Source organism: Dermacentor andersoni, chromosome 5 (assembly GCF_023375885.2).
Source record: "Dermacentor andersoni chromosome 5, qqDerAnde1_hic_scaffold, whole genome shotgun sequence".
NCBI classification, from domain to species: domain Eukaryota; kingdom Metazoa; phylum Arthropoda; class Arachnida; order Ixodida; family Ixodidae; genus Dermacentor; species Dermacentor andersoni.
In genome coordinates this window covers 45051678-45066841 of record NC_092818.1, presented here as the reverse complement: position 1 = coordinate 45066841, position 15164 = coordinate 45051678, and the positions used below count along the sequence as shown (strand labels likewise).

The 15164-nt window shown below is 48.3% G+C and overlaps 2 non-coding genes across 2 annotated transcripts; both read right to left on the bottom strand.

Moving 5' to 3' along the window:
- Nucleotides 1-13740: 13740 nt before the first annotated feature.
- TRNAT-CGU (transfer RNA threonine (anticodon CGU)) lies at nt 13741-13812 on the bottom strand. The gene has a single exon. It is a non-coding gene; the product is annotated as a tRNA-Thr (tRNA).
- A 445-nt stretch (nt 13813-14257) lies between these two features.
- TRNAT-UGU (transfer RNA threonine (anticodon UGU)) lies at nt 14258-14329 on the bottom strand. Its single transcript has one exon. It is a non-coding gene; the product is annotated as a tRNA-Thr (tRNA).
- Between the last annotated feature and the right edge of the window lie 835 nt (nt 14330-15164).

Here is a 15164-nt window from a genome sequence, read left to right as displayed (position 1 = left end):
CTACTGTGGAAGACCGCAAAGAAGGCATCCACCGAACAAGAGGCCGCACGAGAAGTTATCCATTGATAACGATCCGACCGGGTTATCGATGTGATCAGCCGCCCATGAACGGTGGATGATTAGGGCTGCGTAGAATTTAGCACAAAGTATCGCTAGAAAACCGCAGCCAGAGTGTTTCCGGCCCTTCGTTCAGTCCTGTTTCGTTCTTTCGCGTGAGCTGCGGAGAATACGAAGTGCGTAAAGAAGAGCAAGAGCTGTAAGAGAGTATGCAACCCTCTCCCGCAAGGTGACACCCGCTACCCGATTTTACAGGGACGGGACTGTCTTGCAGAATTACAGTCAAAGTGCTGTATTTATAGCTTTGACGCGCCGCTGTCAGATGGGAAGAGGACTTGGCACCCGGAGGTGCCGCGTCCCAGAGAGTACGTGTAATCATCAACACAGCATGATTCGGTACGTTTACCCCGGCGCTTCCCGTACCTGGGTTGACAGTGGGGGGGGGGGGGGGGGGGGGGGGCTTTGTTTTGTGCCAGTGGTCCTTCGCAGACAAGGGGGCTGCAGTGGTGCAGCACAACTGAGCTGCTGCCAACAGCCACGTTGGTCTTACAGGAAACGAGCCTCACAGACCCTCGGATTGCTTAACACAAAAGAGGTCAAGGCGTACAACCGTAGAGAACCACGGTCTCTATGGTTGCCATCTTCGGTGCAGCGCGGCGGCACGAGGGAGCGCCACGACCGATTCCGGCTCTGGATTCCACTGAGCCAAACAATACCCCGTGGATCGACTGGCACACACGACCACGTCGAGCGACCTTAGGAATATGCACCATAACTTAATGGAGAGCTTTTCACCTGACTCATCAAAAGTCAAGACAGGGCGAGCCCACAGTACGAAAAACTTCTTGTCGCCCAGGTGGTGCCGCTCCCTAGTGAGATGGAGCCAGACCTCCTGCCATGCTGTCGCAAGAACTCCGTGAAGACCCGCTGTTCGCCCCCCGAAAACCGCATCACAGCGTGCCAACCAATCTTGGTATGAGCACTCGACAAGAAGAAGCACGAACTGGTTGATCGCCTGCTTAGGCAAAGGGTGCAAAAAGCAAACAGTGTGATACTGATCTCCTCCAAGACTAAAAATACTAGCAGTCCGCTGTAGAAGAGCCGCGTCAAGCAAACGCTCCGCAAAAATATGAACCAAGTCCTCACGACCGCCAAAAAAAGGGCACGCTCCATGAGTTGGGATGGTTGTGAAGGACCTGTAGAGCATCGGCAAGCACCCTAGCGCCAGGTGGTACATGAACACGTACTTGAGTACATGTTCATGAGTTTCCTCACCTGGCGTCCAGGAAACTGGCCGCAATGAGCTTCCAGCTAAGCCTGCGGATGGACAGATCGTGTCTTTGGAAATGCAGGGGGAGACCTGGGGTAATCATATCGACTAGTTCTTGGATTGGGGTTGAAACTACATCGATGCCATGGTGAACCTTGTGGAGGCATACAGGGGAGTTCGCAGGCGCCGCATAAATTGTGGACAGGGAACCTGAGCGAGGCACGCAGTGGCAGAATGTGCTTTGTGAAAACAAACGGAGTCGGCTGCTAAGAAAAAAGGAAGTAAAGCTTCGAGTCAGGAGCGCATTCGAATTAAGAGCCACCTGGGTCCATCAAACGTGTAGTGGTGTAGCCACGATGTGCAGGTCGGAAATTCCGAGTCCTTCCTTATCCTTCAGCAACTTAAGCACCTGCCAAGCTACACAACCAGTTGTCCCTTTCTAGACGAAACGAAGAAAGGCCCTTTCCAAGATAAGATTGGTTCGAGTTGGAACAGGCGACCCGCACGCCACGTACTTGAGAAAGGAAAACAAAAGTGAACGAAGAATTGTCACTCGAGCTGTCAGTGGAGATAACGAGCTGAATTCATGAATCCTGGCGTCAACCTTGTCCTGAGCTTGTCACCAGTTTTCAGGAGACAGATCGTCGGGATCGAATAAGAAACCTAAAATGCACAACCGCGTTTTCACGGGTAGACCATGAACGGGCTGCGGACTGGACGGAGTGGAGTTCGCCTACATGGCTGCACTTTTCGACTCATTCAACTTTGCCCCACTTGCCCTGCAGTAACTGTCCATGACATCCAAGGCGGTGTAAACAGATGCCTCGTCCGTGAATACAATAGATAAGTCGTCTGCGTAAGCAAAGAGTGCAACCGGCGGGAACCTGGTGAACCTGGGAGTAGGAACCTGCCAATTCTAGTGTCACATGACAACCTCTGCAGAAGCGCTTTAAAAGGGAGTACGTAGAGGGCAAGGTTTTTTTTTTTTCGTCAAGAGAAAATCCCCCAACCGTGCGCCACGTCCCACAGTGAAAGCCTGCGAAACGCGATCCTGTATGAGAACAACAGAAGTCGGTCGAGAACACAAAGCTTGGACCATTTCCCGATACGCACGCTAAATCCAGCCTCATTCAAAACCTGGAATATGTACCTGTGGCTAATAATATCGAAGACCTTCTCCTGACCGAAGGAGCAGAGAATACCTGGAAGTTTCCTGGCATTTGCCTACAGGAGTAGGTTCATGACTGCTAAACCGCGAAGCTGAGTGCAACGCCGCTGGACATAACGTGCCTGGTACGGACCCAAAACAGTGTTGAACGCAAGAGTGAGTCGCGTACAGACACGCTTTGCTATGAGCTCGTAATCGCAGTTCAGAAGCGTGATTGTACCTCATGCTATTAGATCGGTGCTTCTCGACTCATCCTTACAAAGGATAGCGATGAGCCCCTCTCTTTCAGACGCTGACAGAGTCCCTTATCTGAGTAGCCTGTCCACCAATGTGAACGGCTTCCCTAACAGTATACAAAACTTCACATAAAATTTTACTGTTTGACCATCAGATATTGGACTGCGATTATGCTTCATAGACTTCAAAACAGGAAATAGCTCGCCCTAGACTATGGCTGAGTCACAGACTTCCGGCGGCTCAGCAGATTAAACGAATGGTAATAACGCTGGTTTGGCAGTTCGCTCGGCATACAAGCTCATGCAAAACTACCTCGTCAGTGCAAGAACTTCATCTGGTGAAACGACTATGCTCCCATCGCTTGGCTCTACTAAGGAATAGAGAGTTGTGCTCTTCCTTGAAAGATGTCTACTTAGGGCACTTCTGCTGCACTATGCTTCCGTTTCCCACCGCTCTGCTCAGGTGGTGCCTCTCAAGCCATCCCAGCGTCGCTGCAGGAGAATGCGAAGTTCCTTTCTGAGTGAGGCCAGCGCCGGAGCAACACCAGGCCCGCGAGACAATGGCTTCGAGAGCAGGAGGATTGCGGCGGAGACGATTTTAATCCCGCACTCCTCACGCGCTCGACGCTTGCCCCAAGACCTGAAGCACTCGCGCACACTAGCCTTCACCTCATTCAGTTCTCTGCCTTCTAGATTCTGTCTGTTGTGGAGCGAGCGGAAGAGAATGGACGTGCCGCGTGTCACCGATCTCAGGGGCGGGCGGACGTTAGAAGAGATGGCGTCGGGAGAGGCAGAGCTGCACAGCAAACTTATTTTAATTAACCCAAACTCACAAATTCGAAATAAAGCTTATTTAACTAAAGCATCATGAAGATACGCCAGCACCTAAGCCACCTACTTAACAGTTACTGAAGATGTCCTTATTGCCGGCCACGTCAGTCCTTATCGCTTTCTATGCGAAAGTCCGGCAACCCTAGCCTGTGGCTGCGCACAAACAGAAAGGATCGTTCTTACAGGCGTTTGACGTCGCACGTATCTTCCGAGTCCGGTGCGCGTCAGATCTCCGTCACAGACGGTGCTCTCGTCGACTGCGCACTTGTTGCTGCCTTAGTCTTGGTTTGTCAACTCGTATGTCGCGCATGCCGGTGCCTCGAACTTCGTCGATGACGTAACACTCCGGCCTCACTGGTTAAGCTTAACTCCGGGCTCCGCCGCTACTTCTTCGAGTGCCGATGAGACGCCCCGGGGACTATGGTAAGTGCTGGTCTGTCTCTGAAGGGGGATCCTTCCTGGAGTGCCCAGCACTGCCGTGAGAGGCTGCAGCAAGTCCAAGGAGCCTCGCTCGAGCGTCGCCGAGGTCGACGGCCATACCCTGGATCGCCAGCCTCACAGACTTGACCGAACCTCCATGGCACCCGTCGCCCGTGCTATGCTGACGCTACAACCTTCTTGGCCAAGAGCCACGTCGACAATGCCAGCTCAGCGCCGCTTCTCTCCCAATCACAGCTCGGGTCACGAGCCTCGAGGGCTTGTGCCGTTCGGACCGATACGTGCATATCGTGCTCTTCCTTTCTTTCTGCGCCGCATGACTCTTACATAGGACAGGGCGGTACCTCTGCGGTTGCCTGCTTGTCCTTTAGGAGCCGTGGATTTAAACACCACGTTCTCTTCTCTTGCGAGACTATGTTCGAATTGGCAAACCGCAGAATTATAAAACAGTGGTCGCTCGCTAAGAGCAGAAGGAACCAACCGGGAAGAGTGCATACTAGGAACCAGTGACGATGAGACGTAGAAACGTTTGATGCGGCTCTGCATGCCCCTTTCTGTCTAAGTCATTCCTGACTGTCCAGGGCAAAGGACGCGCCAAGAATCGATCAGTCCCTGCCCGTTGACGAGCTCTCCCAGTGCTACAGCTCATGCCCTATTCTTTAATTTTGCAGTTCCTCTAACAGATACACGATCTAGCTGCTCTAAGAGAGAGTTGAAGTCTCCTACAAGAATAAGCCGAGAACAGCCTACCAAGTATGGATTTAATGCAGCAAAAAACTCTCTCTCACCTCTATTTCTGCATGGAGCGTAAACATTAACAATTGGAATGCCACAATCAAGATCCATTAACAGGATACGGTCATCGGCATCCCTGGCATAACGAAGAACAAGAGCAATAAAATCCGGCATCAAAATGATGGCCGTACCTTGGCAGCCCGAGTCGCCATAACTCCAGAAAGACTTGGTGCAAAAAATCCGGTCACACTGGCTGATCTTACCTAACCTATAGACATTTAAGTTTTTTGGAGTACGAGAATATCCACCTTTTTGGATTTAGCTGAGTTGACAACTCTAACTGTTTGGAAGCTCGAGAAAAAACTCTACAATTGAAAGTAGCTATTAGAGAGAAGGAGCCATATTGGGTGAAATAAATTCAGCGGAAGCTAAGGAAAACAAAGGAAAGAAAAGGCTAGAGAAAGAATAGCGTAGTATTGAGTAATACTAGCCGAATGAGGTACAAAAGCTAGAACTGCCTATGAGGTAGCCTCCAAGACAAGAGACACCTCATAAGTAGAAGCGTGAGAGTTGTCTGACAATTCGGAACAGACGCATCCGATCCCCTTAAAGTGTGCACAAGCAGTAGTGTTCTAAACGCCTGAACGATCGCCAGTATCTTCACCTGAGTCTAAAGTTGCCACAGCAGTGCGCTTGGGTACAGGTATTCCAGGCTCCGAAACAATAGGAGCCCCCGCCATCCGAGTGCTACGACCGCCACGCGGCCGCGTCCCCAGCAGCCATGAGAGCACACTTACTGCGCTGTGTTTTCGCTTCTTGCTCGCCTTCAGTGTCCAAGGGGCGCCATCGGTCGCGCCAGTCAGCGGCTCCTGCTCGCCTTAGGCCCGGCTCCGGCTCGCCAGAGGGGGCAGCAGCGACAGCCGCGTCTAAAACCCCTCAATTTTTCAAAAGTAGCGCCATTCTTAGATCTTTCCGCCACCCCGCTCACCCTGGTGCGTCCTCATCCACGCCTGCTGTCGCCCCAGCCTCCTCCGCTCCCCCATTGGCCAATCTGTGTCACGTGGAAGCAGGCGCCGCGCTTTCGTATATTTTTTTCTTTCCAGCGCGCGCCAACCTCCATTGTTGGGCCTGCGCGACGAAAGTACGGCAGGCGGCCTGACGGAGCGCGTTAGCGTAATAGAATGTGTAGGGCCGAGAACTTAATTTCGACGCCATGCTGCTGCGCCTTCGATTGCCGCAACAGACACAGCGAGGGCAAAAAGCTATTTGCTTTGCCGTCCAGCGGGCGCAACGCAAAAAGAAGTGTGAATTCGCAGGATCGGGCGGGCTGACTTCGAGGAAGTGGCAAAGAATGCACGGCTTAGTGAAGTAAGGGCCACGGCTACTCACAACCTCTTATTTCGAGCCTAGTTCACGCCTTCCGCTTCGAGAAAGTGTGTGTTCATGCTCTGCGTGGTTTTTAGCTTGTTCTTTTGCTTTTTTTTTTCGAAATGTGCTCTCTTTGTTTCATGTAGTTTCGTCTTGCGGTGAAATGCACGCATCTGCAGCTGGCCTGTGACATAAAAGCGACTTTATTCAGGGTGTGTATTGAGCTTCACCAGAAATTAGCACATTCTCGACGCTTTTGCAAGGCTCAATATGACTTAAGATGCAGTCTTTTAGCTTCGTATGTACGCCCGCATGTATTGATTTGGTTTGTGGTGATTAACGTTTTTAACGTTCCGAAGCGACTAAAGCTAGGATGCAGGTCGTAGTGGATGGCTCCGGATAACTTAATCTAGCTCGCCTGGGGATGTTTAACGTGCACTTTGATCGTAGAGTCGTACGTGGGCCGGCAAATTCCCCGTTGGCGTTTCATAATACTCGAGCCGGCGCGCTAGCGCTGTTTTAGAAGTTGGCGCCTCGGCGCGATTGTATTTCTTCAATAAATTTTATTTACTAGCTGTAACACCTTGTCATTTCGTATTATTGACGGCGCCTCCAGGGCACCAAAGCGGCAACGGGAACACCAAAGCTAGAACCAGGGCTGGATGGGGCTCGCCGAAGCCTGTGCATGCCAAGGGGGTATAAGATCGCGGAAAGCCAATTTTGTATGCGAACACTCCCTGCGACTCCTGCATTATTGTAATGTCACGTGCTCTTCAGAGGCCTCCGTTAGCCATTACATGTGCCCTCCTGGAGCAGTACTTGTAAAAAAAAAACAATATATCGTCACGGTTACCAAAGCACCCCGCAATGAAAAAAACGGCCCTGTTGCCAGGCATTGCTGACCGCACACAGCCATTCTGGCTGTGTGCGGTCAGCAATCTCTCACTCGCCGGCCCAACAAAAGTGTCCTGCAGGTACATAAATGAACCTACGAAACCACGTACACATACTTTCACGCTGTCAACACCGGAAACTTTGGTAATTACGCGCGTGTTTGAGTACACCGCGTGCTTGCGTCGTGTTTCAGCAACACGAACTCTCAACGTCGCGCGCTTTACGCCTTAAATGCGCCTTGAATAATGGTCCTTTTCTCTATTTCTTCCGTAATTCCAACACGAAATTCTAAAGGCCAGTTACCGACTGACGAAAAAAGATCTCGATTGAAAAAACTGCTCTGCAGGGCTCGAACGAACTTTTCTGCGGATTTCCTCCCGTAGCGTGTTTGCCGTCGTCTGCTACGGCAGGCCCACCACCGGCGGCGCCACCGTCGAGCGGAGGAGGAGGGAAGTGAATGGCGCTACTTTGGGAGATTGAGGGGCTTTAAGCCGCGTCAACCTCCTCGCCCACCTCCTCACCGCATGTTGACGCGTCAGACAGGAGAGTGCACGTGTCGGATTCTTTGCCGCCCGCGGCGTCGTCTACCACGCTCTAAGGAGTCCGGCTGTCCTCGTTCTCCAACTCAGCTGCTGAGCTAGCTACCGCAAAAGCAACCACCTCCTCTGCTGTAGATTCCTGCTGTTCTGGCCGCGCGGCTAATGACGAGTAGGTACGGGACGAAAAGGTGCCGAGTCCTCATGGTCTCCGCCACATCGTACGCACGCCGCGTCGCAGGCCTCATGGCCGAATTGCTCGCAGCGCGCGCACTTCGGCGTGTCGCACACGGCCGCGCAGTAACCTTTCAGGTTGCACACACGACTCCCTCATAATCAAACTGCAGGACACGCTCTCCGAGGAACGGGCAGATGGCGTTAAGGAGCCTGTGTCGCAGAAAATCCGGCGTCGGCGTGAGGCGTCGTTTCGGCGAAGAGATTTTCGATCCACAGATACAAGGGCCTTCCATGTGACGCAAGTAAATGAGTGAAATAATTGAATTTCTCAAGCTAAGATACGTGGAAAATTAGTAAAGTACGACTTAAGCACAACTTACAGGCATGGCAACTCTACAGGATTTAATACAAATATACGAGAAAACATAATCCTGCTACGCGAAAACTCAAACCCATTTTCCAGCGTTTCTACAATTCATAGGCAAGAGACGGCGTCCACCACTTGCGCACGTCAGCGCGTAAGTGTACTATAGAGAGCTTTAGTTTACGGGACACAAGCGACTTGCCTACGCAAGAACTAGGCGCGACAGTACTGCGCATGAGCAGGCGCTGACGTAGGGGTCTGCGCATGCGCAGAACCGTGGCCCTTACTTCTTGCGTACGCAAACGGCTTGCGTCCCCTAATCTAAAACTCTCTAATATCGCAGGGTCCACGAAGCGACGTGCCCACTTCCCTGAAGCACTTGCAGATGGCGCTCGCCTCTGCTGCATGGTGGCCCATGAAATCAGAAAGCCCGCCTTCGTGCATAGCGTTCGCTGAAGTTGCCGCTGCAGCTGCCCGGAAGCGCGAGAAGCAGTAAGGGATCTTTGAATGCTATGGCGTTGCAGTCTTAAAGGCGAAGCGTAAGCGTCCTCCAAATTTGTTACGTTGCCCAGGATCCAAGATTTTAAAATCAAAGCAAGTTTGACGGCGCATTTCAAGGGGGAACTGGTGTATTCTCACGTTCTTGGTACATTCACAACGTGCATTGCAGTTTTTGCCAGGAGCCGTAGCCTGGCTTGGTATACGAAGCGAAATCCACAGGTCACCTTATAGGAACAGCATGTAAGTACTCCGGTGTCTCTCACACAACCTTACAAATATGAGCACTTCCAACTTTACCAAACTAAACACGGTGGCGCACTTGTCGTTTCGCGTCCTCTAGGACGTCTTATTGTACTGCCTAATACAAAAAACGAGAAGAAAGAGGTTAACCGAGGGGCCCGATTTATTAGTCATATCATGAGAAGCCAACAAACACTGACACCAAGGACAACATAGGGGAAATTACTTGTGCTTAATGGAATGAAGAAACGATAAATTAATGGAAATTAAAGTGGATGAAAAAACAACTTGCCGCAGGTGGGAACCGAACCCACAACTTTCGCATTCCATTAATTTATCGTTTCTTCATTCCATTAAGCACAAGTAATTTCCGCTATGTTGTCCTTGGTGTCAGTGTTTGTTGGCTTCTCATGATATGCCTAATACAATGACATACACGACCAATCAATTGCATTAGACTGTCACGCGGGGTAACAGGTTCCTTTCATTGTGTCAAAAGTTCAGACAAGCATTCCAAAATGGCTTCCAAGTTGCACAACTGTAGTAGCAATCTGTAGAGAAGGGACGCACCTCTGTCTTCGCACACCTGACAGCTTCAATTTTACTGAAATATTCGAGCCCTTACAAGCTTCACAGTTGTCACAAGTAATTTCTTAGAATGAACACTACCTTGGTCACGTTGTCCACGTATATTCCTGGTGGCTCGGACAGGCGATGCTCGCAGGGCTCGAACAGCTGGTGCTCGTGATCCGGAGCTTGCCACGGTGTCCGACGTTTAGACGACTGCACGCCCGCACGCGCGCTCTCATTACGTAGAATTTTTCTTCAGCACTACGTCAAGTCACGAATCCGAGGCAATGGCAGTGCAGGTCATCATCATCATCAGCCTGGTTGAGCCTACTGCAGGGCAAAGGCCTCTCCCATACTTCTCCAACTACCCCGGTCATGTACTAATTGTGGCCATGTTGTCCCTGCAAACTTCTTAATCTCATCCGCCCACCTAACTTTCTCCCGCCCTCTGCTACTTTCCTTCCCTTGGAATCCATTCCGTAACTCTTAATGACCATCGGTTATCTTCCCTCCTCATTACATGTCCTGCCCATGCCCATTTCTTTTTCTTGATTTCAACTAAGATATCATTAACTCGCGTTTCTTCCCTCACCCAATCTGCTCTTTTCTTATCCCTTAACGTTATACCAATCATTCTTCTTTCCATAGCTCGTTGCGTCGTCCTCAATTTAAGTAGAACCCTTTTCGTAAGCCTCCCGGTTTCTGCCCCGTACGTGAGTACTGGTAAGACACAGCTGTTATAAACGTTTCTCTTGAGGAATAATGGCAACCTGCTGTTCATGATCTGAGAATGCCTGCCAAACGCACCCCAGCCCATTCTTATTCTTCTGATTATTTCAGCCTCATGATCCGGATCCGCAGTCACTACCTGTCCTAAGTAGATTTATTCCTTTACCACTTCCAGGGCCTCACTACCTATTGTATAGTGCTGTTCCCTTCCGAGACTGTTCCGAGACTGTGGCAGTGCAGGTAGTGGTGCTTAAAGGGACACTAAAGGCAAATATTAAGTAAACCTAAAGTGACAGATTAGGGCTCGTGAATCTCTGGGGCGTCGATATTATTGTGAACAGAGGCTTAATATTAGAGAAATTGAGGCAAATGCAGGGCATCATTAGAGACTTCCTCGGGACATTGAAGTACTTTCCTGATGACGAAATCACTCCTCTGGTAAATTCTATCACTAGTAATGAGCCACCCGTTGCAAAAAAAAAAAAAGAAAACATCGTTGTGTTGTTCTATAAGACGAAATAAAATGCTACTCGTCCAGTTCTGTTTATATTTAGAAAAAAGGTCTCATTGAAGTTACCCTTGACAAAGAGGCGTGCGGTCAAAAGGTCTTGTTTCGCTTGACTCCGCGCTGCCTACGCTTTCGCGTTTCAGCGGTTTCATGATCGCGTAGTGCAGCGCGAGTTTCGTTCGCTCGCGAAACTCGCACAAACGGCAAGTAGCGGAGAATTCAACTTAAATGTGTTGTCACGAGATGCCCGAACGGTCTACGCCACTTGACCAAAAAGCAGCTACTTCGGCGAATCCACCGCTGTGTCTCGGCTCGGTACCGCCGTCTGTCGGGCGCCGTTTTACATCACAACTTCCACGGTTCGGTGGCGGTAGACGCAAATTTCGAAAAAGGTATTCCGACCCTTCAGATAGAATTTTCTCGCAAATAAAGTCCTTCTTGGCACAAAATAAGCGTTCGGAGATTTCTGGAATGGCATTTTAACAGTCCACGTCGACTTAGTATTTGCCTTTAGTGTCCCGTTAACAATCATCGCTGCTTTCCGCGTCCTGACAAGGGGCGTCGACAACATCTCGCCTCCAGATATCTTGAGTTATACGTGAACACGAAACGTGGTCCATTGCACAGTTATTGTCTACACCCTCAAGTAGCGTATTTGTAGCAACGTGCTCAACATTGGTGCACACTGGACTGTTATTGAAGGGAACAACAAAACCTTCACTGTGTCCTATTATATTCATTGCATAACACGCGACTACATCTACAGAAACAAACATCATGTCATCTTTGTCTGATGGGGATGATATGTCGTAGGAAGAGTTCGTTTTGGTCTAGTCATTCGCAAGTTTTATTATAAGAATATTTGATGCTACCTAATATATTATACTTATATTACCATATATTGCCATAGATTATGAAACTGATAAGCTTCTCTTTTTTTTTTTTTGAGTCAGTCAACTTGTCTGTGCGTGCATTCTATGACCACTTGGGCTATTCTCATATTTTGCACCAGATGCAGTGTATCATTGCCTTCATTTTTTGGTCTATAAGTACTCAAATCACTTCCTAGCTTGCATGAAAGCGACTAATTGTGTAACATGCACAGCGACAGCCAAAATAGCATGTCCATTCATCGGCGGAACATATGGTGGACGCAACAATGTCAAACGCAGGCGCCTTTACCGCTTACCAATCAGCTAGAACCAGTGTTTTAATTTCAACGAATTTGGAAATTATGCTTTGAATCTTTGATGTATTCTCGTGATATAATGATATTCTTACGCAGGGCAGTAAGCAACTCTCCAGCTGTTTGTCGTTAAAAATAAAAAACTGCAACGCATACTGCTGGGTGGTTCAGTTCTGGCAGTGAAATTTGGTGCTAAAATAATAAATTTTGAACAAATAGCTTGCTGTCTTTATCTGCTGGGCCCTCTAAAACCTCCAGAAATTATCACAAGTTACGCTACTAAACAGTGCTTTTCTGTTCTGCTATCTCTTCTTATTTCTTTTAACTTTGAAACTCACGAAACAGCCTTTCATAAGTCAGCCAAACACTGGACAATTATAGTGCGGCCGACCAGCAAGACCTATCTCTTTTCAAATTACAACGAAAAAGACAACAGTAGCTACAATAAATAAATAAATAAATAAATAAATTTAACGTGCTCAGGAACAACCATAAGATCAGAGCGCCGGCGCCACGCGTACATTTAACAACAATCAAAAAATGATAAAAAAACACGGCAAATGAAGAAAGCAAACACGTGACTGAAAAGTACAATTACGGCAAGAAGCGCGTGCACACAACAAACCTCAAGGTGAATGCAAAAAATGAAAGGAGGATAAATGCAGCAGAACAATGTGTGAAACTATGAAACAACAACGCAAAGCTCGGAAGAGAACGGTGAACGTTAGTTATGAAAAAAATAATCTAGGCCGTGAAAATGTGCCTTCGCAAGGCTCAGTGTTGGTAATGACAAGCGCGAACGTGGAAAAACCTGTGTTTTCTTGCCACCTTATGCGGAACACGAAACATGGTAAATCTGAAGAGTTCGGGGCAGGTGAGGGCACCATAAAGGAGTTTGAAATGAAACAGAACGTCAAAGCGATTACGTCGGCAGCGAAGGGCAGTGATGATGGTTTGATGATGATGATTATTATTATTATATACATAATGCTAATAATAATAGACAGCTATTTCACATCCGTAAACCTACTATGCAACACCGACACACCCGAGAAGTACAGTTGCGGCATATAGTTCGAGCATATATGACCTTTCCAGTTATAGTCGCATCTGCTGTAGTTCAAGAGTCACGCGTGGGCGGCAACAGCACTGCCGTGCACACCTCAATCTAGGTTGACAGGCTGGATAAAACTAGCTAATAATAAGAAGAAGAAGAAGAAGAAGAAGAAAAAGAAGAAGAAGAAAACCCGGCCTAGCGATGGCTACGCCTATGTGGCTATGGTGTTTCGCTGTCAGCACGGGGTCCCACGTTCAAACCCCGGCCGCTCCAGCTGCATTCCGATATCGGTGCAATAAACAGAAAAGCTCGTGCGCCGTGCATGGTTCCCGTCCATATTAAAGTTCTGAATTAGTTCGGAGCTCCAGAAACCGACACCTCTCGCAGGAGATGGTGGGTTAACTCCCATAATTTCTTTTTTCTTTCTTTCTGCACGCTCCAAGATTTCCGGATGGTGTGGTACTTTTATTCTACTCGAAACCAGACGACCTATACAGCAATAATCAAACTTGCATATACCTCGAGTTACCGGCAAAAACATTACAGGTACAGCTACACTAATTGGTGCTTCAATTACCCGTTCCTTTATTGCTTCTTCTTTTTCCATCTACTCTCGTCACACTGATGTGGACGACCGCAGGTTTAGAAGTCTCATCAACAATAATCTAATTATGTTTGGCCGTAGTTATTTATCACGCACATGTATTCGTGAGTGGCATATTATCGCGAGTTGCCTGTAGACAATTTTCCCGCTGAAAAGAACATCATCTTCCTTTCTTTTTTTTTTTATCGGTACTGCAATCAGAAAATAACTGATGCGGAAGACCACTAAATCAACAATAAAAATAAACTATTGCAGTCAACAAAAAAAAGCTTGCCGCCAGTGAGGATTGAACTCACGACCGCTGGTTTACGAGACCAGCGCTCTGCCACTGAGCTATAGCGGCTACGATGCGAGTTACGACAACGTTGCGTGCTTTTCGATGAGGTGGTGATAGTAACCACGCAAGAAATAAAATTGTATTCCGCAGAAATACGCGTACGTGAAAGTTAGCGGATCGCTTACCGACAGGTTTACATGACTTATACGAGAAAAAAAGGAAAAGAAATAATGCAAGCATAATTCGTATAGTAGACCAAATGTACAGCGCGTGTTCTTTTTTTTTTTTTCACAAAGGAATGACTTTCCTTTAAAGGCCTAAGGTATTCTTCGCGACAGGGAAATCAATTTTATCTGAAAGATGCGGGATACATGTTGGGAAGAGGAACAGATAATAAAGATTACACTGATTTTTACATAAAGAATGAGCCGTCTCTCAGACCTCGCTCGCCGAATATCGAAGGGCAGCACGCGAATAAAAAAAAAATACCGCGAAAAAAAAAAAAGCGCGCAGCCGCCAGTGAGGATCGAACTCACGACCGCTGGTTTACAAGACCAGCGCTCTGCCACTGAGCTATAGCGGCGATGACAACCGGCCTCTTTAAGACACGAGTTACTGGGATAGCCATGTTTCTTTTATTATGGTAATGAGACAAAAATATAACGCCAATGCCTTAAGCGTATATATTACACGCCTTGAATAGCCGGTCATGATGGCCCATTGTTCCCTGCGATACAATGGTGGGCGGATACCGGAGTGGTTTGAAGGACAGCTATTATCCGTCACCGTTTTGTTTGATTTCTTTACTTAGTTATCAGCCAGCAATATATTATGCCTAAAAAAGGAAGAGGATGGCGGTATGTCAGAGCTGGCGAATGAATGAACCTATAGTAAAATTTTACAGTATTGCGAGATGAAAAGAAAAGTGAAGGCAAAAATCTTACGCCAGAGAAAACCAAGCAAAAAACACACTTTTACGGTTGCCCGGAAAGATACCGAAGACACGCATATCGGTGGTATGGAACGAAAGTGCTAGCTCCATTATCTTTTCGAGGAAGTGCTTAGCGACTGATCGATAAGCACTGTGATATGCGACGTGGCTTTGTGTCAAGGAAAGAGCAGAAAAGTAGGGGCCGAATTCACTGAGCTCTGCTGTTCGTACGCATTATCTTTGCCAAAAAGTTCTTACGCTAAGATAGGCCTGCATCCGAAGTGGCAGAGCATGCAACTTAGGGCGCCCTGTGAGAGCGAGGAGGAAGAAAAACTTGGATCCAACAAGAACTAAAAGTAGTGCGAGTGCGCGTGCGTGTTTGTGCGCGCTTGTGTGTGTGCTCGTGCGACAATTAAATTATGGGGTTTTCCGTGCGAACACCACGATCTGATTATGAGGCACGCCGTAGTGGGGGACTCCGAAAATT